At 34.4% G+C, this 26,603-nt stretch overlaps 1 protein-coding gene across 2 annotated transcripts in view; it reads right to left on the bottom strand.

Annotated features, from left to right (window-relative positions):
• Tmtc2 (transmembrane O-mannosyltransferase targeting cadherins 2) overlaps positions 1 to 26,603 on the bottom strand; it is a 391,166-nt gene that overhangs the window by 149,655 nt on the left and 214,908 nt on the right. The gene's annotated exons all lie outside the window — the stretch shown is intronic.

Genomic DNA, 26,603 nt, shown 5'->3' on the forward strand with positions numbered 1-26,603 from the left:
ATGCCACTGGCATCTCTGGGGTTAAGGACAGGGACACTGTTAAACATCTTACAAGGAACAGAACAGCTGCCCCTATGTGTCCACCACAGCAAAGAATAATCCGGTACAAACTCTTAACAGTACTGAAATTGAGAAAATGTGATTGGCGTTTCATATTAACTAATGGCAATGCATTCCTTTAGAAAATAAGAACTTCATATCCCTGTCAATCACATATATGTATGATTCAGTGCATGCAGTATATAGAAAGCAATCTAAAGGGTCATATTATTTTTCAATAAAAATCCAACCTATCCTTTTTATTGACTGTTTTCAAGAGAAAGGAAAGGAAAACAAAAAGTGAAATTTTCTGAAAACTGAGAAAGCATTCCCTTTCCTACCTCTGAAAAAACTGTCAGTGCCTCTTTATAATTAAGATATACCTCTGCATAGAACTGTTCCATCATTCCACAATGTGTACATGTGTCAAAACATTCATATGTACAATTACAGTCTTCCCTCAGTGTCTGTGGGGGATTGGTTTCAGGACCCCTCTCAGATGCCCAAATCGGTGAATGCTCAAGTCCCTTACACATGTGAAACTTCCCAACAAAAATTAATTAAAACAAGTTAGAGTCATAATTGAACTTTACATTTATTCAAATTTCAAACTTGCTAATTTAGCTAACGACTTTAAGTGAGATTTTGTATATTTTAACTGAGAAATAGTACTACAAATACATTTCCTGTTTTTTTTTTCAAAATTTATGTTTAGTTTTAGGCAATATCTATAATAATTAATGTTTAATATCAAATAGAAGTAACAATTAATAGCATGGCACACTCATAAAACACAAATGTAGCCATATTTTGTTTGATGAAACATCCGCGAGGCAACATTTTCAAGTGAGTACAGTAGCAATTATTGGAATCAAACTCAAAGTCCTTTTTAGATAGAGACTATAAGGAAAATTAATGAGTTACTACTACTTGAATTAAGTAGTCATTACTTGATTCATGAAATTACAGTAATTTTAGGTTTAAAGGGACACAACAAGAGTTTAGAAATTGTGTACCTAATGTGCATGAGCCACTGTGTTAAGTATTGACAATGTAAAAAGAACCATGACAATCACATAACAAGGTTCTGTCATGAAAAATTGTCCCATGAGATGAAAGTGCCAGTGTCCTAAGTAGCTCCTGGAATTGCCCACAAAGAAGACAAGTATGTCCTCCCTAACCTTTACTGTTGCCTACTGGCTATAAGGTGGAAGTCCTGTATGGAGGACGGAGGAGGATAAGCTAAAATAAGCCCACAAAATCAAGCCCTTCACGAATCTGATCTAGCATCATGGGACTGAATGCCTCTGGACATCTAGTTATAAGACAGAGAATAAAATTACAAATAGTTGAAGTTCCTGTTATTTTCAGTTTCCTATCATCTACCAACCAATCTCTTCCCAACTGACAAAAGTGTCATATACATTGTTTTTCTGTTTTTTTTTTTAAATAAAGCCATAAAATACGCAATATCAAATATCGCTCTCAGATAATTTTAAGGAAATTTTCTTTTAATTATATTTAGGTGAATACAAAGTATGAGCTGTCTGGTTTTGAGTGATAGCAGGACTAGGCAACTGCTAAGTATAAAATATGGAATTAAAATATTTAATTAAAATTATATAATTTAAGAGCGTAACGGGTGCATGAAATTGGAACTCTTAAATTAAGCTCTTAGACATCACGGTGGTCAGAGTTATTACTCTTTGCCGAAAGGAGTAATGACATTAATGGTATTTTAAAAAAATATTTATTAATCCTCTTGATGTTCGAATACTAGAAAGATGGAAACTCACAGGAATTATCAAGTAAAAGAGAAATAACAAGGATTTTCATCTTAAGAAAAAAAGATTCAGTGAGATATAAGTCATTAAATGTGAGCTCCAAGGGACATATCAAAGACAAAGCTGTGCTTTCTGGTCCTGCAAAGACTTATGTGGCCTTCCAGTCATCTCAAGATAATGGACTTTTTGTGGGCCAGGCAAAAGGATTCTCCTTACACTTATTTCTCAAATCAACTGCTCTTTTTCACCCTTTCTTTTACTTAATTGAACAACTCTGAAGATGGTAAAAATGACATCTTTACAAAGACTATTAATGGGGAGAAAAACACTAAAATATGAAGTAAATATAAATGACTTTTAAGTTAAAACAAATAACTTCCACTTATTGGAATAATACTAACTATGTTTCCTACAGAAAGCATTTAATTGGAAACTTGCCTTAAACTACTGTAAAGTTATGGAACATGATGGTGTATTCTCAATAGGGCATTGTGAGCAAAATTAAAAGATAAGCTGCTTTTGAAGAGCCTAAATTCCACTGAACAGGTTAATGGGTGTGTTGTTTCACTCTGTACTTTTATTGCATGAAGAACAGTAGGGAGATGGGGGAAAAATTCACCATGTCACATGAACTAGACAGAAGAGGACACATGAGTCTATTACAGAGCTCCCCAAAGCTGAAGCCTCTTTCAAAGTGTGTCACTTCTAAGTGTCAAAAAACTGCCAAGGAGGTTTCAGAAAATACATTTAAGCCTCCCCTCTGCTATCTTTCTCTTGACACAGACCTGTTTATTTGTTCAAAATTGGATTTTGTTTAGACTTTGACAACTAAATAAAGTAGAATGATGCCACCCTATTTCATAAAGAAGTTATATTTTTATTCCAACCTGTCAAATACAAAGCATTAGACATCCAATCAAAATTAATATGTTTCAAATACAAAAATCCTGCCAATTAATATTACAGGAAAAAAAAAAGAACAAGTCAAAGCTTTTAAAATGCATTTTTAGCAGGTTTTTTTCCTTATGGCCTAAAGAAGACAAATATATCTTGCTACAGCATGTCTTAAAAAATATATGACGTCTCTTATGGAAATCAATAAATGTAATTCATCACATCAATAGACTTAAAGATAAGAACCATATGATCATCTCAATAGACACAGAAAAAGCATTCAACAAAATAAAACACCACTTCATGTTCAAAACACTAGAAAAACTAGGGATAACAGGAACATATCTCAACATCATAAAGGCTCTCAATGCTAAGTCCCAGGTCAACATCATTCTAAATGGAGAAAAATTGAAAGCAATCCCTCTAAAAACTGGAACAAGACACGGATGCCCTCTTTCCTCACATCTATTTAACATAGTTCTTGAAACACTGGCCACAGCAATTAGACGAAAGAGATCAAAGGGATACAGATTGGAAGAAAAGAACTCAAATTAGCACTATTTACTGACAATATGATTCTATACCTAGAAGACCCAAAAAATTCCACCGAAAAACTTCTAGAACTACTAAATAAATTCAGCAAAGTAGCAGGATACAAAATCAACACCCATAAGACAAAGGCATTTCTGTATATCAGTGACAAATCCTCTGAAAGAGAAACATGGAAAACTATCCCATTTACAATAGTCTCAAAAAAAAAAAAAACAAAACTGGGAAATCAACTTAATGAAAGAGGTGAAAGACCTCTACAACGAAAATTACAGAATGCTAAAGAAAGAACTTAAAGAAGATCTTAGAAGATGAAAATATCTACCTTGTTCTTAAATTGGCAGAATTAATATTGTCAAAGTGACCATGCTACCAAAAGCACTATGCAGATTTAATGCAATTCCAATCAAAATTCCAATGACATTCCCAAATAATTACAGTTATCTTATATTAGACAAAGGTGCCAAAAACATACATTGGAGAAAAAAAATAGCCTCTTCAACAAATGGTGCTGGAGAACCAGAAATCCATATGCAACAAAAATAAATTAAAACCCCGTCTCTCATCATGCACAAAACTCAACTCAAGGTGAATCAAGGACCTAGGAATCAAAACAGAGACCCTGTGCCTAATGGAAGAAAAAGTAGTCCCCAATCTCCATCATATCCAATTAGGCCCTTACTTCCTTAATAAGACTCCTGTAGTGCAAGAATTAAAATCAAGAATTAATAAATGGGATGGATTCAAACTAAAAAGGTTTTTCTTAGAAAAAAACAAACAAACAAAAAAACAATTAGTGTGGTGAAAAGAGAGCCTACAGAATGGGAGCAATTTTTTTCCACTTGAACAGATAGAGGACTAATCTCTAGAATATATAAAGAACTCAATAAGCCAATCCATAAATGGGCCAAGGAGCTGAATAGACTCTTCTCAGAAGGTGATATACAATCAGTCAACAAATATATGAAAAAATGTTCAACATCTCTAGCTATTAGAGAAATGCAAACAAAACTACTCTAAGATTTCATCTCACTTCAGTCAGAATGACTGCTATTATGAAGACAAACAACAATAAGTGTTGGCAAGGATGTGGGGGGAAAGGCCAACTCATACATTGCTGGCAGAACTGCAAATTGGTGCAGCCAATATAGAAAATAGCATGGAGATTTCTTGGAAAACTAGGAATAGAACCACCATTTGACTCAGCTATCTCACTCTTTGGTCTATTCCCAAAGGACTTAAAAACAGCATACTACAGGGACACAGCCACATCAATGTTTATTGCAGAACAATTCACAATAGCTAAACTGTGGAGCCAACCTAGATACCATTCAGTAGATGAATGGATTAAAAAAATGTGGCATATATATATACAATGGAATATTACTCAGCAATAAAAGAGAATAAAATCATGGCATTTGCAGGTAAATGGATAGAGTTAGAGAAGATAATGCTAAGTGAAGTTAGCCAATCCCCCCAAAACAAATGGCATATGTTTTCTCTGATATAAAGTGACTGATTCATAGTGGGGTAGGGAGAGGGAGCATGGGAGGAATACATGAACTCTAGATAGGGGAAAGGGGGGGGGAGGGAAAAGGAGGGGGCAAGGGGTATAAAAAGACGATGGAATGAGATGGACATCATTTCCCTAAGTACATATAGGAAGACATGAATGGTGTGAATATACTTATACAACCAGAGATATGAAAAACTGTGCTCTATATGTGTAATATGAATTGTAATGCATTCTGCTGTCATATATAATAAAAAATTTAAAAAAATACAAAGTCTCAATTAAATGGAACATTTACTACAAGTGACTTCTCCTGAGGTAAATTTTGGTGGAAGACATATAAATAAGCCTTTATCTTCTCTAACAGTATATTTCTACTCAGATTATGAACAAGATTCTTAACAATTGCTACCTTTATAATTCTCATGATAAACCCATACAGGTATCACGCTCATTTTAAAAATAGAAGCCCAAAGATCAGAAAGCAAGTTAAACAAATTCATATAGCTAATTACTGCTGGATGGAGGATTTACAGAACTACAATGCATATTAATATATGCATAATTTTGTACCTGTCTTCCAAATACATTAAGGCTATATTTTCCCCTACATGTCAAAAATAATAATAGGTGTGAATATATTTCCCTAGTTAAAAAAAAAAAACAGTACTCCATAGAAAGCTAGAAAGAGAGTATTGAGTATCTTCATGATAGTAACTTTTCCATATTGATTTTTTCCATCCTTACAATTAGCAATAGAAATATTACTCTAACTCTAATATGAGAGAAAGAAGTTAACTTGCCCATGCTAACACAGCCAATAAGGCTCAAGGTTAAATTAAAGTTCAGCTATCAGGCTTCAAAGCAAACTGGTTTTTCATTATTCCTTACTGGTTCATTGGAAATACATTCCTGGACACAGTGCAAGTATTTATAATTGCCTTAATTCTCTGGTTCATATGTTCAATGCTTCTCCATTATTTGTATTAACAAATTCTCTTTCCTTATTTATACTTGCTCTTCACAATAGATGAATATTTTTTTATTTGCTTCAAATGTGGAAAAACTGCATCCTTCAAAGTCAATCAACTTCTATTTTTACTCCCCCAAATCTATTATAACCAATATACTCATAAAGAATTTTCGTTGGGTGACTATTGTACACCAGACTATTTATTTTCATGGAAATATTTGCTAGTGAATCTAGGCATATCTCCACGAAGACAAAGCCAGGGAATATTTAGAAAGAGAATAAAATAAACACCTAACAAACTTTTCCACTTTTAGATTTATTTCCTTTCTGGGCATATTTTATTTAGTCCTTTTATAATAATGCAAATATAACCCAATTTAACAGATGAGGAATAAGGATTAGGCAATTTGCCAAAGGTCAGTCACAGGACCAATAAATGGATGACTTGAACCCAAGTCTGTATAATGCCAAAGTCCATAATCTGAGGTATTCCACTAAATTGCCTCCAAGGCATAATGGTGCCAGAAAATCCAATTTTTATAAAAGAAAACTTTTCCCTCTTCCCCATTCCTCTCTTCCCCATGAAAACAAATACTATTCTGGTAAACCTATATATATTTTCTGGGATCACAGTCAAATTTCTTTCAAATATTTTCATTGTCCTCTAGGAAAATTCTGAGTTCTAAAACAAACAATGTGAAGAACTGAAAAGCATCTAACGTGGATTTAAAGCACCAACCACCAATGACTTAATTTAAATTTCATAGAGATCTGTGACTTACTCCCTTGCTACTTAAGTGGCTATCCAATATGGATGTCTCATCATTATGCGATATCTTGAAGGAAAAACACTTTTATCAGTTAGATGGTATACAATCATGGAAAAAAGAACCCCTCAAGCAGAGGCCAAAGCCTGGCCTGCTCAGTAGAACTCAATGTGATTAGTTTGTTGGTTTGTTTATTCAGTCATTCAAAATATACTTTAAAATTGCCATTATGGATAATTAACGACTAGCAAAACAGATAAATTATCCTAAAAGCCATCATGATACTGGGTCAAGAATTCTTTGGTATAGTATAATACTGTGGAAGCCCATAGCAAGATGTTTAAAGGAGTTTGTTCAGGCAGGGCGGAAAAAAAAAAAAATCCTAACATTTGTGAATTCCCCAGGAATCAACACTCTGAAAAAAAATATTACAAAAGAAAGGCAAGCTTCAGGGCATGATTCCATCACAGATATGGTTGTAATTTGGGTTAGAGATATCCCTATGGGCTCACCGTGATTTAGTGCAATGTACTCACTTTAAACATAAATGTTCAACAAAGTGGGTGTTTTCTTTGTCCCTTAACAGCAGTGCTCTAACAAAAGTCTGCAGTTGAAGCAATAAATTATAAAAGGGGAAAAGGTATCATGTATCTCACAGACCAGCAGGAATAGGTGTTAGGTCATGCAAGCAGTTTCTAACTTAAGAACAAGCAAGATGAGTTCCAAAAATGAAAGTTTGAGTCTCTCTCTCTTTGCTTGGAACAGATTTCTCAACCTACAAACTGTTCACTCACTCACTTCTCCTGAGGTATTTAAAGAACAGAAGGAAAACACCATTTATAAAATTGTTTCTAAAACTGTACTTTCTTGTTTAATTTTGATGCAAGGAGGATGTTCCTTCACTCAGATTAGAGGGTAAAGAGAGCAAGGATCAATCCAGGACCACAGTCATCACTTCCTGGCATCCATCCTGGCAGTGGAAGCAGAGGACAAAATGGTAGCTATTGTGGGAAATAATAAAAGAGCCAAAGGCTGGCACATAAGGTACCAAATAGAGAAAACTATTTTTAATCTTTTTTCTCCTTACTGTTCATTCTAACTCATTTTTTAATGAGGCACTGGCCTTGCCCCAGAGAAAATTCTCAGCCACAGGATAACCCTTCACTTAAAAAAAAAAAAAAAAAGGGCCTAAGAATTGGCCAACTTGCTTGTCTTTCTAAAGCCAGCAGTTGTTGCTTTTGATTGAAGTTGTACTCTCTGAAGTTTAAGGACACTGAGGACACACATTGAACACTTTGCAATACTAGGCTGGCAGCCCCTGTTACAGCTGGTATTTGAAATTTTAAATATTTTTCCAATAAATGTTACCTATAATAGACAAATGTACAGGGAACACACACAAATAAGTACTCATTTTTAAAATGGCCCTTTATAGAATATAAATAGAATTAAAGGCCAGTCTCCCTCTAGGCCTCAGGACAACCTGATTTATTTCCTTAAGATGTAATTTCTATTGTCTAAGAAAGTGCCTGCCTGCCACCTCTGAGTCTGATGAGAAGATGTGGGTATAACAACCAGGCCAGAACTGGTTCTCCTTCTTCAGATAGTAAAAAAATAAATAAATAAATAAAACTAAGGAAATGTCCACCAACTATTAGAATGATTAGATGGGATAACTTCCAAACCCCAGGTCATGTGACACCCTGGGCTAATCAACTCTAACAAGAGGAGACCCTGAGGGCAAAATGAAATGAGGGAGTACTATGATTAAAAGATAAGAAGGAATGTGTAAAGCAGGGGAGGTGGAAAGGACATCTTTAGGTGATGTTCCATTCTGCAGAGGAAAGAGAGAGAAAGGAAGAAGAAGAAAGTGGAAAGAAAATTTTCTAAAACAATTCCTGGTATACCCTTTGTACATGAGCTGTTCAAGGAAAATGAATACACCTAATTCATGAGTAGTGTGCATAAATATGCATGCGCTGACTGAGCACATATATATATGCTAAGCAGTATTCTATGCACTTTGGTTATATAAAAAAAATGCTTTTATGGATCTTATGTTTTTCCTAGTTTTGTGGTTTGTATATGTATGTGTGAGGGCATATGGTGCAGGGATTGAAGTCAGGACCTCTCACATATTAAGCATGTACTCTACTACTGAGCTTCATTCCTATCCCTGAACATCATCAATATACAAGATGAACTATAAATATATATTTACTTTTAATATCATTATTTATAGTTTCAGATAGTAAATTTTATAATTCATAGAAAGTGGTAAATATTTTTAAAAAGAAAGAAAGGACAACTGGAGTGTTTGAATAGCAGAGAGGTTGCAATAAATAGAGTTCACTTCAAATCCCAAACCAACATAATAGTGAATGGGAGAAAACTGAAAGCATGTCCTCTAAATCAGGAATAGGACAAGGATGTCCATATCGCCACTCCTATTTTATGTAGTATTTGAAATTTTAGCCAAAGCACTTAAGCAAGAGAAAGAAATAAAATACAAATAGGAAAGGAAGAAATCAAATTATCACTATTTGCAGATGATATAATCCTACAATTAGAAAGGTCCAAAAAGTTACATACACCAGAAGACATCTTGAGCTAATAAACAAATTCAGCAAAGTAGCAGGATATAAAGTGAGTATACAAAAATCTGTGGCTTTCCAATTCACTAATAATCTTATTTTCTTTTTTCCCGAAAAAGAAATCAAGAAACAATTCCATTCATAAAAGCCTTAGGAAAAAAAAAAAAAAAAAAAAACCTAGGAACAAATCTAAGGAGGTCAAAGACATCTACAATGAAAAGTAGAGAGCACTGAAGAAATAGAAGATGGAACGATTTCCCATGTTCTTGGATAGGCAAAATTAATATTGTTAGAATGGCCATATTATGCAAAGCAATCAATAGATTCAATGCAATCTCCCTTCCATTTTAATGACATTAGTCACAGAAGTAGAAAAAATAGTTCCATATGGAAAAATAAACAACTCGAAATTAGCTAAAGACTCAAAGCAAAAAAAAACAACAACAAAAAAGCAATGCTAGAGGCATCACAATACCTGACCTCATATTACACTACAAAGCTATAGTAGCAAAACCAGCATGATATTGGCATAAAAACAGACACAAAGACCAACTGAATAGAATTGAAGACACAAAGACAGACCCACAAAGATACACTCATAAAAACATTTTCAAAGGCACCAAAAATATATGTGGTGTTTTTTAAACTAATGGTGCTGGCAAAACTGGGTATCTATATGTAGAAGAATGAAACTAGATTCCTCTCTCTCATCCTGAACAAAAGTCAACTCAAAATGGATCAAAGACCTTAGAATTAGACCAGAAATTTTGCAACTGCTAGAACTAAACAAAGGTTGACACTCCAACATATAGGTGCACGTAACACCTTCCTCAACAGGACACCGGAAGTTCAGGAAGTCATACCAAGAATTAATAAATAGTATGGAATCAAATTATAAGTCTTCTACACAGCAAGGGGAAAAGAATGTAAAGACAAAAACTGTAGAAGAGGAGAAAATTTTTGTCAATTACTCTTCTGATGAGGGATTAATATGCAAAATATTTTTTTTTAAAAGTTTACAAACAAACAAAAAATCCCCAGTCAATAAATGGGCAAATAGATTAAACACACAATTCTCAAAAGAAGAACTAAAATTGGCCAATAAATATACTGAAAAAAATGTTCAATATCTTTAGCAACCAGGAAATTTCAAATCAAAATGACACTGAGATTTCATTCTACTCCAGTTAGAATGGCAGCCATCATGAATATAAATAGCCAGGGGCTGGGGTTATGGCTCAGAGGTAGGGTGCTTGCCCTGCACATGTGAGGCACTGGGTTCGATCCTCAGCACTTCATAAAAATAAACAGACATTGTGTCCATCTTAAAAAAAAATCTTAAAAAAAAAAGAATACAGATAGCCAGGCATGGTGCCCCACACCTTTAATTCCAGCAACTCAGGAGCATTGAGGCAGGAAGTTTCCAAGTTCGAGGCCAGCCTTGACAACATAGTGGAAACCATCTTAAAATAAAATAAAAATGGTTCAAGGATGTAATTCAGTGGTAGAGCATCCATGGATTCAATTCCCAGGACAACCACCAAAACAAAAACAAAACAAAACAAACAATAAATGCTGGAGAGGATGGGAGGAAAAAGGAACACTTATATACTGTTGTTAGAATAGTAAATAAGTACAATCACTATGGAAATCAGTATGTATATTGCTTAAAAGACTAGGAATGGAACCATGATATGACCCCACTATACTACTCCTAGGTCCTAAACAATTAAAGTTAGTATATACTATAGTGATACATGTATACCCATATTACAGCAATACAACTGACCACAGCCAAAATTATGGAACCAGCATGGTGTCTATCAGTAGATAAATGAATAAAGAAAATGTCTTATTTTCTTCAGCCATAAAGAAGAATAAAATTATGCCATTAGTAAGAAAATGGAAGGGACTTGAGAGCATCATGTTAAGCAAAATAAGCCAAACTCAGAAAGTCAACAGATGAATGGATAAAGAAAATGTGGTATATATACACAATGGAATATTATGATAAAGAAAATGTGGTATATATACACAATGGAATATTACTCAGCCATAAAGAAGAATGAAATTATAGCATTTGCTGATAAATGGATGGAACTGGAGACTATTGTGCTAAATGAAATAAGCCAGTCCCAGAGAACCAAATGTTCTTTCTTATATATGAATGGTAAGGCCTTTCACACAATAAGGGAATAGGGTGAGGTGGAGAACGACCAGTGTAAGTCCACATCACATACAACCACAAGAATGGGGTCCTAATTAGAATAAATCATACTCCCAAAAAGGAAAAAAAGGAAGTCAAGGGTCGTATGTTTTAAGTGGAAGCTGGAGAGGAGAAAGGGCAGTGGACGGGGTGAGAGGCTCATGAAAATAGAAGGCAGACCTGTAGAGTAGATGAAGGGGACCAGGGAGAGGGAGGAGGGAAGGCAACCTCACTGGTTATCAAAAGTTACTAAACTGCGTTGTTATATTGTGTGCATGTAGGAGAATGTAACAGCAAATGGCATTATTATGTAGAATGATAATCTACCAATAAGAAATATATAAAAATAAATAAATGTGTTGGTTTGGAGAACTTAGTGTCTGAATAAAGGGAATGTTGAAGTAAATAACTGAAAGAAATGAGTGATTTGAGATATAATTCAGCCATGGAAATAATGTATTATTTTGCATAAATAATATATAAGTTAACAATAAGCAACAGTCATCATATTAATTTTTGAAATTCACTATCTCTAAATATCCAAATGTTCTCAGACTTCAATTATATTTTAAGCAAGTTTCCATCATACAGCAAAAAACCATAGTTAGGTTCTCTATTACAGAGAAAATAAATTAAGGGGAAGACAATATTACTATAATTCCTGGTGTGTCTAGAAAATAATTCTTAAGTCACAGTAATTGGAAATCTGCAGAGTACTGATTGGAACTACACAAATAAGAAATTTACATCTGTTCATTTTTCTTCAGTAGCAGAGAAAGAAAGACTTTTTTTTATATAATGTAAAACCTCCTTCTGAGAAAATTGAAATTAATTTACTTGAAATTCTGCTGCACGTCATCCTGCTCTTTCCACACAAACATAATTTTAGGAGTAACAACAACAAAAAAAGCTTCTGGCCATTTAAGCAACTTTCACTCCGTTTTAAAGTTAAATCAAACAGGAAGCATTAAAGCAGGATGTGATTATGAACTTCTTTATAAACCTCTTTATGGGCTTGCTAATACACGTCCTCAATTTTTACCTACAGTGTTCTGGATGAAAATGACTGTAAAATTAAAGGCCTTTTAATGAGATTTCAGGGAAAAAAATATGCCTTTCATCGCTGTTTCCAACAAGGAAAGTAGTTTAACTCAGTCTACACAGCTAACATTGAAAGAATATTTCTATCGAGAACACCATGACCTACATAGTGCCATTGTGCAACTCCATTTGTAAGAGGAAACCTATAGTACAAATGAGCCCAGGAATGACTCAGGTTCCTTCCTTCTCTTGCCAGGCTTGAATTTTTAAAAGGATTGTGATGTCCCCCGTTTTCCTTTGGGGTTGGCTGGGAGAGCCCAGGCTTAACAATTCGGCAGGCAATCCTAGACACCAATGCTGCGATGCATAGTTTCCAGTGCTATGAAATGAACAAGGGTGCAATAAGTTGTTTGATCAGTTCCATTCAAAAGCGTTTGGCTGAGCACAAAAGAAGTGCCAAGGACTTCACTATGTGCTAGAAAGAAAAACATAAATAATTTACGTCCCCAGCTGTCAACCAGCCTCTAGCGTGGATGTCAGTTCTTTGGTCATTGTGTCCATGTATTTCATAAGATTAATACCTTCTCTGGTACATCCTTTTGCTTTGTGATCACAAAATGCTGTTCTGTGAATATTATATGCAGGAGAAGCGAAAATTTCCATGGGATTGATGCCACGGTTTTTTCCCTATGTGGCAATAAAAAAAAACACATAGCAATACTTAACTTTTCTAGTACCTGATCTCTTCCTCATTTTCTTCCCTCTTACTGTGCTCTCTAACAGCTCCAATAACATCACACACATGGGAACATGTGTGCCACACAGAGTTCTTTATCCTTCTCCTTCTCCTTTATACTTACATTTTTTCTACCTAAGCTCTTTAAATATTGGTAATCTTCAGGGTTCCACCCATGATCCTTCTTTCATCTATCTTTATATCACACACACACACACACACACACACACACACACACACACAGAGTCAGTTTTAGTGTTTATAATTATGTAATTATGCCACAAAATATCTATACCCTCTGTTTCCAAAACCTCGCATGAGCTATAGAAATACATTCTAGTTGCCTAGATAAATGAGAGGCATCTCAGTTCTATGTAACCCAAACTGAACAATTTTCCTCCCAAACAACCATATTCACTTATCTTTCTAGTGTAACCCCCCTTATTTCCTTCTTTTTCTGTAGGCTAAGACTCTTGGCCTATCTTCTGACAAAACCAGAGCATTTCACTTAGAAAAGATGTCATTTTATTACGTACACTGTGTTTTAAAATCCAGACTTTAAGCTACTTGAGAGCAAGAAGTACATATTCTCTTTGTCTGTTTTTCCCTTCTAATTTATTGTTTTGTATTGTTTTGCAGTACTGGGATTGAACCTAAGGCCTTACATGTGGTAGGCAGGTGGCTCTATCATGAAGCTACATCCTCGGCCCCCTAACATTTTTTCTTTTTTAATTTTGAGACAGGATCTTGCTAAATTGCCCAGACTGACCTGGAATGTGGGATCCTACAGCTTCAACCTCTAAAGCACTTTGGGATTATAGATGTGTACCACAGTGCACAAGAGGAACTACATTTTCTTTGTGAGCATATTCCTAGCTTCTAATTCAATGACTGTCATTCTGGAGGCACTCAGGATATGGTGGATGAATCAATAGATTCTTATTTCCAACATGTGAATGTGCTCATTTCTGTAAATAAAAGACATCATGGGTATTGACTGAACTTCATAGCAGCTCATTCTTTCTCAGAACTCTGTGTAAAAACCAGTGATGTTTGAAATAATGGTTACAAGAATTAAGGATTTTAGATTAGCAGGAAGTTTTCTTGTTAAAAGCTAAACCAAAATCAACTCGCAATAAATTAGAGAACAGATGTGCAAAATAACTGTGGGAGAAGATGGCTCTGAAACTAGTGGATATGAAGTATACTTTGCCTGAACTTATTAACACAAAAACTGAGCAGAACATGTGAAAACTATGCATAAAGAGGAGACGTGAGACTCAGAAAACTCTGCAAAAGATTTACAGAAATAAGCTGAGTGCAGTGCCTCCCATGTGTAATTCCAACTACTTGGAAGTCTGAGGCAGGAGGATCTCAGTTCCACACCAGCCTGGGCAAATTAATAGGACCCTGTCAAGATCAGTGCTTCCCCAGCATGTGTAAGGCTGAGGGTGTGATCTCCAGAACTGGAGGACAAGGAGAAGACTTATAGAGGCAAATAACAAGAACACTTATTCTAGCACTTTCCAAGGAAGAAGAAGTTTTCCCCAGGGGTTTCACAGCATCAGAATGTCTTAGACACATTATATTATAAATTGATATGTCTGGTACTCCTGGTTTGATGCACCTATAAATAAGTGGTTTTTACACACTGGTACATATGATCATCAAACAACCTTGTGATTCCTACATAGAATCACCTAGGATTTGAGTCTCTATAGTACCTGTGACAATATAATGAGGGAAATTCTAAGAAAACACAGGTACATAGGGCACTTTCTCAGCCTTACTGTGTTTTTATTTATATAAGTAGATCTCTTATGGACTGATCCCCCAAGCAACTAAGTGCCAAGCATCTCAACCAATCCAACTTATTCCTGGAGACCACTTACAGAAACTTATTGAATACCACTGAATGGTACAGGGTGAACCTTCATGTTATATACAAGTTATAATTTTAACTAATAATCACATGATTATTAATTCCATAAAAACTGAAATGGAAAATGCTTCATCTTATGCTGGCTGTTTTTTAAACGGACCCAAATGTATATTTAACTCTGGATTCTCCATAAAATTATTTCTGACTTCCCTTTTACCATCCTGTAGACATCCGGGTCATTATATAGTAATTTGTTTGCCTAAATCCATGTGTGGCATTTTGACAAGGCAGACTTAGCTAAATTTCTTGAATCTAGTATGTCTTGGCCAAAACTCAAGAATGGATAATTTAATGCTAAAATATATTCAAGAATTTACGTGCACAAATGCATATCTGGTTGATGAAATCATTATGCATGCTTAATTTGCCCTAATTTCAAATAATCTCTAATTTTTACCTTAAAAAAATTTTCTCCATAAAGGCTAGATGTATATTCTTATCAGATTTATTTGTCTTATAGGGATAGTTAATATCACAATAATGCTACGAATTAGATATGAAAATTACTAAAGGACAATTTCAACAATATGTTTTTGAGAACAAATGTCACTGTCAGCCACTTACAATTCAAGTGGAATTTAAGGGACAATTGATATTTCAAGAACTATGAAATATATTAATATTTCTAATAATTCAGAATATAAGTATATGCTTTATTTCTTATTAATAAATGGAACTACTAGAATTTGCTTTGTTGAATTACTGCTTGGCTGGTTGTCTACTTAAGTAATGTATTCATTAAATTCTTACCAATTCTGAAAAAAAGATTTTCTTTCAATAAGTTTGTAATAAAAAAAAGTATTCACAGGGTTTGGTGAGAGGAAGGGAAAGAGAACACAAGACTTGATGCTAAAGTTTATGAGGATATATGCCAAATCTAGTCCACATCAGCATGTATACAACTGTCAATGTCTCTGGGAGAAAATTTCACTATTCGTAGTCTTTGTGTATAGTGTTTTCAAAGTCACATATGATGAGAAAAGCTGCTGAGTCAGTCAATATGGAGAATCAGCTAAGTGATCAGGGATAGTAATACAAACTAGGAAAGGAGTGAATCACATGAGTAAAATGGACAGGAGTTGACAAATATGGACAGTGTGTGGAAATGGAATTAACAAATTTAAACTTTATTGACTTATGTTCATTAGATTATTCATTAATCAACTCATTAATTGAGTCATTAGATTATCAATATGTACTCAGTTTAACTCATTAATTTATATTTTTATTAATCAACATGCACAGAGCTTAAATCCCTGTGCCTAGCATTGTGCCTAAGTACTGGGGATAAAACGGTACCTAAGCATCATTGTTCTTAAAGAGACCACAGTATAACTAAGGGGAAAAACATATAAAAAATTCAAATATGATCCAGATTAAGTAGAGTCAAGTACTAGTTGCTTGGTGAGACTCAGAATGAGTACCTATCTTACAAATCTAAGAATTCAAGAAGTATCCAGAAATTTCCCTCATCTTAAGTTGAGAAAGGATTAGCTTAGAAAAAGGGTGGGGAGTGGAGCAAGAGGTCAGAAAGGGAGAGAAAGGGGGAGAATATTACAGACAAAACAAATTATATATTCAGAGGCCTTCAAGAGAATAAGAGTAGGCACATTTGGGGAAATTCCAAAGAAAGAGAACCTTCAGCTAAAAAATAGATATATCATAGAACATTCACAACAAAAACCTGGAATCACACAAATTTAGAAAAAGTAGAATCCAGATAATTGGGAATAACTACTTAAGAATATAATGAGGGTGGGGGGAGGAGGGACCCAACTCACATTAGCAAAATTTTCATACACACACACACACACACACACACACACACACAAACCCAAATAAATCAACTTCAAATATGCAAGACTTTTGTGAACAAAATTATATATTTTTTACCTTTATTTTATTTATTTATTTTTATGTGGTGCTAAGGATCGAACCCAGAGCCTCATATGTGGTAGGTGAGCACTCTACCACTGAGCCACAACCCCAGCCCCCCAAATTATAACATTTTAAACAAGGAAATTTGTAAACTGTAAGAAATGTACAAATAAATGTATCAGGAAGGGAAAACTTAAAGAGTATAAAACAATATTAATTCACCTCTCTATATTATAGAAAGTTGTTTCAACCAATCAAAACCCCAACTAGACATTTAATGCAATTTTAAAGTCTCTAATCAAAGATAAAACACACAATAATAATCAAGAATTATAGGAAACAAATTACAGTAATGGGAAACTTACAACAAATTTACTAGAGGTTACAGCAAATAAAACAATTTGTTCTTGGCATAGGTTACCAATAAGTTAGAATAGAGTCCAAAGAATAATACTCTATATACCTAAGAATTTATTCTAGGTGATAAATAACTGTTCAGCAAAGTATGATGGAAGTATTGGTTCTTGTGGGGAAAAAAAAATTATACCTTAACACAAATATAATAGATCCTCGTGAATTAGTGACCAAAACAGAAAGTAAGAGAAATTCTAAAAATATCCCCCCAATATATAATTGTTTAACATTAGGCTAAAATAATCTTCATAGAGACAAAAAATATTGAGGCTTTAAATACAAGGACAAAGATATTTTTCTATATATAAAGTTATGTATAATAAAGGTTATAAAAAAGCGAAAATAGATGTAAAATTTAGAAGAAAAATATAAGCAAAACAGATGTCTGTGTATATACATAAACAGAGAATTATACTTTCAACAATGCAAATAAATAAGAAAAAAAGTCCACCCAAAAGAAAACTAGGAAAGAAATATAAACAGTTAATTTCCAAGAAAATTACAAAGAGCCAATAAACATGAAATTAGTTAACTCAACTTGGGAAATGAAAAATGAAGCAACACAGTTTTGAAATCATCTCATTGGGTATTCATTAAGGCTGTCAATGTCAAATCTCCAATATAAACAACTTAATATTAATCAGAAGGGGAATGAGTGTACAAATTGTGACACATCTACACACATAAGTCAGTATTGATCAATATATGAGGGGAAAAACTAAGAAGTGTGTACCTATAACGAAATGTATAAATGCTTACCAATAACGTGTAAGACATATACTAGTAGGAGAGAAAAGGATACACGGAATTCAATAATAGGATCTCCAATATTTTACTCTATGTCCTCCATTACTATTTGAATGGTTCACAAGATGATATTCCTGTATTAATTGTGTAATGAACATTATCAAACAAATAAAAATGAAAGTCCTATAGTAAGTGCTAGCCTTGTTCATGCCATATGAACACTCTAGTACCTGCAATTATCCCCACCTCATTGTGGGAAGAAGTAAAGGGCCAGTTGAGTTGCTCACCCAACGCACTAGCTGACCTCAATCAATGGAGTCACAACAAAAACCTTTCAGTCCCTTCACTTCAGGTCAAACACACCAAGCACATCTGGGTACACCTGGGAGATCACAGGAATTCTCTACTCTGGAAGGGCCATCTGCTTGCTTGGCATCCCCCGGACACCTCCCACTCCCTTGGCACCTCCCTACCCCCCATGGAACTTGGCAGGAAAGCCCATTCCAAACTGTAGGCCTCTGGCCAACTGTGACTTCTCCTTACCTTTCCTTAAGTTCTTACTTCTCATGGACCAATCTCTGTTTTGAACTCTAGGCCAGGTAGTCCCACCAATTGAATTCTTCAATCTATGACCCTCCCAACCTCTCAAAAATTTTCACAATTTGTCCCTGAATGTACAAATAAATCTCTCATACCCTCAGTAGGATTGGATCTATGATAACAACTTGACACACTACCTTTCTCACTTCCCACTAAATTACCTCTCCCTAAGACAGTCTTCTGAGCATCATGAGATATAAACCACTGAAATATGTATAAAAATGTTAACTTCTATTATTTATTTATTTAATTGGTACTGGGTATTGAACCTGGGGGCACTTAATCACTGAATCACATCCCCAAGCCCTTTTTATTCTTCTTCTTATTATTTTATTTAGAGACAGGGTCTCGCTGAGTTCCTTAGGCACTCTCTAAGTTGCTGAGGCTGGCTTTGAACTTGCAATCCTCCTGCCCCAGCCTTCTGAGTCACTGGGATTATAGGCATATGCCACCATGCCCAGGCTTTTTTGCCTGCCTCTTTTTTTCTGCCTTCCCAATAAAAACTAATATCTCAATTAAATCCATCAGGGAGGCATGATTGGTTAAATTGTGCACTCTCCCCTCAGGAAATCAAAAAAAAAAAAAAGATATGCTTATGTCCTAATCCCCATGACATTAGGATGCAACCTTACTTGGAAACAGAGTTATTACAGTTGTAATTAGTTACATAGATGAGCCAGTATGCCAGCAGGATGAGCATCCTGTAAGAAGATGGCAACGTGAAGACAAGAGACACAAAGAAGGAAAACAATGTGATAACACAGGCAGAAACTGAAGTTATGCAGCTGCACACCAAGCAATGCCAAAAATCTCAGCAAACCACTAGAAAGGGCAGTGAAGGATTCCGCTAAGGACTTCAGAAGAGGATGGTCCTGCCGACAACTTTTTAAACTTCTTGCATTCTGATTTGGGAGACAATAATTATCTATAGTTTTAAGCCACCCAATTTGGGACACTTTGTTATGACCATCTCAACAAAACTAATACAGAATCCAACCCTAACACAAAGTTCTTGCTTCAGAAACCAAAAGAAAATGGTACAGTAGGTATCTGATTCAAGAAGGTTCTTTACAAGAATTGTTTAGTGACTGATCAAAATATATAATTTAAAGAAGGTAGTTCTCTAATATCCATTACCAGGATCTTTTCTACTCTAGTGTGGATTCTGTAACTCATTTAAGAAATCAACAATTATAGTTAGAAGTCCTCTCTGTATGAGGGACACAAGAAAGAAAAAAAAATGCCACTATTACAAGCAGAATACTAATGAAAAAGATTACAGTACTTCAACATTAAACATAGCATTGCTGCTAACTTTCACTGGATATTCTTTACTATGTTCGAGAAATATTTATTCACTCCTAGTTTATTTATTTATAAGACTTGCTTTCTAAGCAGTTCCTGATTGAATGCCTTCCTGGCATATCTAGAGATGATCATATTTTTTTTATCTTCTGACTTTTTAAATTAAGTGTATAATAATCAGATTGCCGTATCAGACATCCCACCATAAACTGTAGCCAAAATCCCATCTGACAGTGGTGTTTTAATCTTTAATACATTGCTGCATCTACCATATTAATTGAAGACATGTCTGCATTTGTATTTGTAAGTGTCACCAGCCTGTTATGGGTTCTGTTTCCTTCTTTCTTGTTGAATTTTCTTTTGGGTTTGTTGTCCTTTTGCTTATGTGTGTATGAAATTTAGTCAATATTTTGCCTTCGGTTCACTCTAGCTTCATAAAAACAAGTGAAAGGTGTAATTAGTGTAGGAATAGTCACTTCCCAAACACCTTAACTTTGTTTGTTGATGAAAAAACTCTTTGAGAGTTTTCAGATTTATCCAAGGATTTTGATTGAGATTGCCTGTCTCCTCTGGGGTCCATCTTGATCACTTACATTTTCCCAAAAAAGCACGTATATTACATGTTTTTCATATATATATATTACTGTTTTTTTAAGCTTACACATATCTACTTGTAACCCCTTTCTCATTATAAATATTGTGTAAGATTTTTTATTCTGTGGCTGAACTTTCAGAGGACAAGTTCTCATATTTATGCATTATTTCCCTCTGTGTCTCCAAATTCAAAGCCATTAATACTTTCATTTTTACTTCCCTTAAATTTATAGGGTTATTTTTGTTCTAGTTTTCTAGCATCTCATACTGGATATTTATTTAGATTCTTACAACACAGAACAAAAAGGAAAACTAATGGTAGCTAAATTTCCATTATCTACAGAAATGATCGCTACATTATGTAAGATAATCAACAATTGATTATACAGCATAAAATTTATTATCCGCATTCTGAAATATAATGCCCAGTGAAATATTCAATGTTCAATTGAACTACCTGTTTAAGTATCATTTGGAACAGACTGACTGAAAAAAATCCATAACAGCAATAAAAGAACATCAAGTATTTTTTTAGCAGGAAAATCAATTATCTTTCAGACAGTGGTGAGTGGTACAGTTAAAAGGTCGAAAGTCAACTATGTATTTACAAAATTTGACAGTGTAAATCATCGAGCAATGGCTCATCTGCTTTGTCTCTAAAAACTTATTATGCTTGAAAAGAAAAACCAACATCAGAACACAGATCCATTAAAACTGGTCTTAATGTCTTCTGTAAAGTATTAAATTGTAATAAATTTGAAAATGTAAATAAGCTGTGTAAAAAATGCATGATATTTAGTGCTATTAAGAGCATAATTAAGGATTAATTTATTGATACTAAGAAGTTAATCCTGGAGCACATTACCACTAAGCAGTGTTTTGGTTTTCATTTGTTTGTTTTTGTTTTGTTTTTGAGACAAACAAACCAAAAGACAAAATTGTATATTTTTTATGTTCTTGTTAAGTTTCTGAGAGTCTCACTAAGTTTGACAGGCTGACCTCAAACTTTCAATTTTCCTGCCTCAGCCTTCTAAATTGCCAAAATTATAGGTGTACACCACTGCAACTGGCAATAATTGTTTTAAATTAAACATGACATGATATTGTCTAGAAGCATAGGTTAAAAGGATATCAAAATGTTACAATTAATGGGTACAGAAAATTAAAAATGCTTTCTGGCTGAGTGAGGTGGTGCATGCCTATAATCCCAGCAGCTAAAATGTCTGAGGTAGGAGGAACACAAATTCAAAGCCAGTCTTAGTAAATTAGTAAGACTGTCTCAAATAGAAAGGGCTGGGAATGTGTCTAAGTGGTTAAGCACCCTTGGGTTCAATTCCTGTCCCTGGTACCCCCCCCCCCCAAAAAAAAAAAAAAAGCTTTCTAGAAACAGGTGTGGTGGCACATGCCTGTAATCCTAGCAATTTGGGAGGCTGAAGCAGGTGGATCTCAAGTTTAAGGCCAGCCTCAGTGTATTAAGCAGGGCCCTTAGCAATTTCATAAGATTCTCTTTCAAATTAAAAAATAAAAAGGACTAGGGATATCGCTCAGTGGTTAAGTGTCCCTGAGTTCAAACCCTGGTAACAAAAGAAAACAAAAAAATTTTTTTCTGTAGCACTTTCTTCTTCAAAACAGCTCTTAATGCAGTTGTGAATTCCATTGACAATCTAGTTGATTAAACTCAGTAACTATTATAAAAATTTAATATGTAGTATTATAGTAGATTGAAAGTCAAATATTTTCTTTCTACATTTAAAAGTCATTTGAAGTAAACACACACACACACACACACACACACACACTTTTTTTTAATTGAAACATACATCATGAAGAGTTTGGATATTTTGTTTTGTTGTCTTCTGTTTTGTTTTTGTGATACCAGGGATTAAACACAGGGACACTCTACCACCAAGTTTCATTTCCAGCCCTTTTTACTAATTTTTAAATTTTCAGACAGGATCTCACTAAGTTGTTCATGCTATCCTCAAACTTATGGTCCTCCTCAAGTATCTGAGCAAAGGGACTTACAGTCATGTGCCACTGTGCCTTGCTTATTGAAGTTTCTGCCCGTTTGAGCAGAAATACAAGTTTTGCATGGGTACAGAATCAGAGCATCTTAGGTTTAAACAATGGTCCCTATACAAACTATTTGTGTGACCTTATACAAAGTAACTCTGAACCTTGGCTTCCTCATTGTGTAGGCTTCATTAGAAGGCAAACTGGGATACCATGGAAAGAATTAAGAAGAGTACTGGGCACAATACTCTAGTATTAACTAGTATTAACACAACTAGTTAATGCCATTAAAGCAATTGCCATGCAGGCCACAGAAAGTGCACACTTATAATTTCAGTGACTTGGAAGGCTGAGGCAAGAGGATCACAAGTTGGAGGCCAGCCTAGGCAACTATGCAAGACTCCAGATAAAAAATAAAGAGGACTAGAAATGTAGCTCAGTTGCAAATCACCCCTGGGCTCAATTACTAGAACCAAGTAAATAAATAAATTGCTATCAAAGTAACAAAAATTAAAATTATTCCAATATTATATAAATAGGGATTACAATCCTTTGTATTCACCTCTCAGATATAATCTGATATCATGTCTAACAACAACAAAAAACTTTCCTCAAAGTATTATCATCCTGTAAAAGATTATGAAATTTCCACACTGCTTACTTGTTTTCCAAATCACCTATATTTTCCTTCCTCCTCACCTAAAATGTTCAGATATACTTAATAAGAAGTGCTAATGATATCTTTAAAATAGAAACATAAAAACAAAATATAGAAATCAATCCGAGGATCATCTCTGACCTAGAATTCCCCTGTCTGGCCAGTCATGGGGTGCCTCACTTTAGTGATCATACTGCTTTAAAGTGAAATGATGACACATGCCTTCAGATTATTTTTCCCATAAAGATTTCTTATAATATAAAACTTTTACAATAATTTTCAAAGCAAATAGGCTTATGAATACTAAATATGTTCCAAAATTCTAGGTTACTGATCAAAATTAAGATATAACAGAAACTAGGATTCCAAAAAGCTTCTAAATTTCATTAAGAAATATAAGTATTTTGTACCAATTACTAAAAGTATGTTTATCAGTTTCAAGCTGCTTTCACAAAACATCTTTAGGAGACATAAGTGTAAATGATCATAAGAAAAGTAAGTAATGTTTCGTATAGCCACAAAGGAGAATTATCAGGTTAAGTTTACTAGAATGACTGAGCAATGCAAATTCATTTTAGGAATTGAAACAGAACATAGAATAATTTCTGTACATCAAATTATGTAATGGAAATAGCATGTACATCTTAAAAGCAAAACTGTTAATTTGTTTAATAATTTCTAAACTGTCTACCAATATAAACAAAAAAGAAAAAAATTGTTCCAAGGAACATATAATACCAAACTTGTTAATATTGGAAGTTATAGAAGATTTATCTTTGTTCATTTTATTAATATTTGATTTAAAAATCATGGAATCATACATACATTGGAAGATAAAAACTGAGTATCAGAATTCTGTCAACCATATAGGTTACATAACTCAATACTTCTGAATTACTGCTAACAGTTTTTCAGGGAAATTTAAGCCTCTTCTATTTAAGCTGACAATTATGTGTGACTTAGAAACCTATTATATTGGAAAAAATATATTAGAACTCTATGTGGCACTAATGACACATTCCATTGACTACACTTAAGGGGGTAAAATTGATCATGTTAGTAACTATTTCTTCATCAAGTATTTTTCAGTAGGGATTGGGTAACAGTATCCATATGCTTTCATAGTTTATATAGAGATCCATGAGGCTGTCAGATGAAGATTTTAAGTTACATATGAAGTGGGATTATCTAATGGAATAAATTTATGATTACAGTAAAGAAGAAATATGGATGAACCAGGCATGGTGGTAAATGTCTGTAATCCCAGAGACTTGGGGGGCTGAGGCAAGAGGAACACAAGTTCAAGTCCAACCTGGAGAACTTAACAAGACGTTGTCTCAAAATATAAATAGATAGATAGATAGATAAAGGAGGGTTGGAGAAGTAGATGAGTGGGATGGTCCTTTCCTAGCTTGTAGTAGGCCTTTGGTTCAATTCCTAGCACGAGAGAAAGAAAGAAACCTATTATATTGGAAAAAATATATTAGAACTCTATGTGGCCCTAATGACACATTCCATTGACTACAATTAAGGGGGTAAAATTGATCATGTTAGTAACTATTTCTTCATGAAGAAAGAAAGAAAGGAAGGAAGAAAGAATAAATCTGAATAAACAGAAATCCTTTTCCTTTAACCTCCTACACAATAGGTACCACCCACAGGTAGGTAATTTTTTAACCAGTGGTTGTTGGGGCTGAGGATGTCAGAGCACTAACCATTCATATACCAAACTCTGGGTTCCATCCCCAGCATTCCCAATTTATTTTATTTTATTTTATTTTTAAGTTAACCTGTGACTATGGATAAGAGAGAGAAAACCAAGTTCAATAAAAAGGTGTTGATTTTCACCTTTCTTTTTTTTTTCCCTGAAAGTGTATGGAGAATAGATATCAGAAAACTGATACTCAATATTGCAAAGCAAGAGACACTTTGATATTACTTTAAGATTAAAAAAAAAAACTGTTCCTATATAAAGAACATGTGTGTAAGTGTAGTAAACTGATATGGGCCTTTGTCATGGTATAATAGTTATTAATCAACACATGAGTGTCTGTACGCAGGAGCCTAATTTGATATTTTCATTCGAATACTTCAGGAAAGAGGATGGTAATAAATCTGGTGATGCATGAAACACAGCTGAGTGGGTGGAAGGGATGATGCAAAATGGAAAGAGTTTGCTCTGTGTGAAGGAATTTCAGGTAGCAAAGGAAAAATTAAACAGTGTGAAATAAAGAACAAAGCACACCTGCTAACTTAATTCACACAATCAGCCCCCTCAGCTGAGATCCCACCATCAGAGAGTAGAAATTTAAAGACAGGGTAAATGTATGAACAGAAAATGAAATGAACCATTCCTTCTGCCTTCCCTCAAATAACTAGAACTTTTCCTATTTGGACTTTATTTATTTATTTTTTTAATTTCAGTACTTTTAGAGTTAACCAGTATGAAAGATTAGGTAGCCAGAGTATAAATACATATCAAAAATTAAAGTTTACAAATTTTTGATACTGTCAATATTATGTTGAGTTCATTAAACACAAGTGGGTAGACATCTGTTCTGCCCATACCAACTCTGAAAAGCTCTCAAAGGAGGATTCTCTCAGTCCCTCCCACACTGCCCAGTGTTTCATGCAAGAGAACATTCAGGACCCCAGGAGAGCTTTTTGCAGGATTAATACAGACCCCAAAACAAACAAAAAAAGTTATCTTCTCTTCCAAGACTAAGAAGAATCAGGAGGTAACACAAATAAAGGTGCAGGAGCCCCCTTCTCATCCCTACAGACAGAGCAGCACAGAGAATGGAACAAAGCAGGACAAAACCAGAGCCACAAAATTGGGGCAAATCCCCAGAACATAATCAAGCACTGGGACTTAACCGTGCCTGCATCTAGACAACCCCAAGAATTCCCAGTTATGGGAGTTCATAAATTCTCTTTTGTGTCTAAGCAAGTTTAAGCTAGATTTCTATTACAAACAAACAAAATGTTCTCATAAAGATAAGAGGCCAAACAAGGACTTGAGTTTAGTTTGGATTTACCAGCTCAAACTTCTTAATAGCTCCTAGGACTTTCAGTCAAACAACAACAAAAACAACAAAATTAATCATAGGGATGTTTCTAATTCAATGTGCAGATATTCTAAATTACCCCATTATCCAAATCTTGCTGATAATCATCAGTACCTTCAAAGACCAAAAATAAAAAAAAAATGAAGAGGATGAGGATGAGGAAGAGGAAAAAGAACCACCATTATCACAACCATGTTCTTTTTCATTAACTCTCTGGCTAAGCAAACATTCTATATATACTTTGACATGAGCAATTTCTTAACGATGAAGAAAGCCATCATTATTAAT

The sequence above is a fragment of the Marmota flaviventris genome, chromosome 3 (genome assembly GCF_047511675.1).
Source record: "Marmota flaviventris isolate mMarFla1 chromosome 3, mMarFla1.hap1, whole genome shotgun sequence".
NCBI lineage: Eukaryota > Metazoa > Chordata > Mammalia > Rodentia > Sciuridae > Marmota > Marmota flaviventris.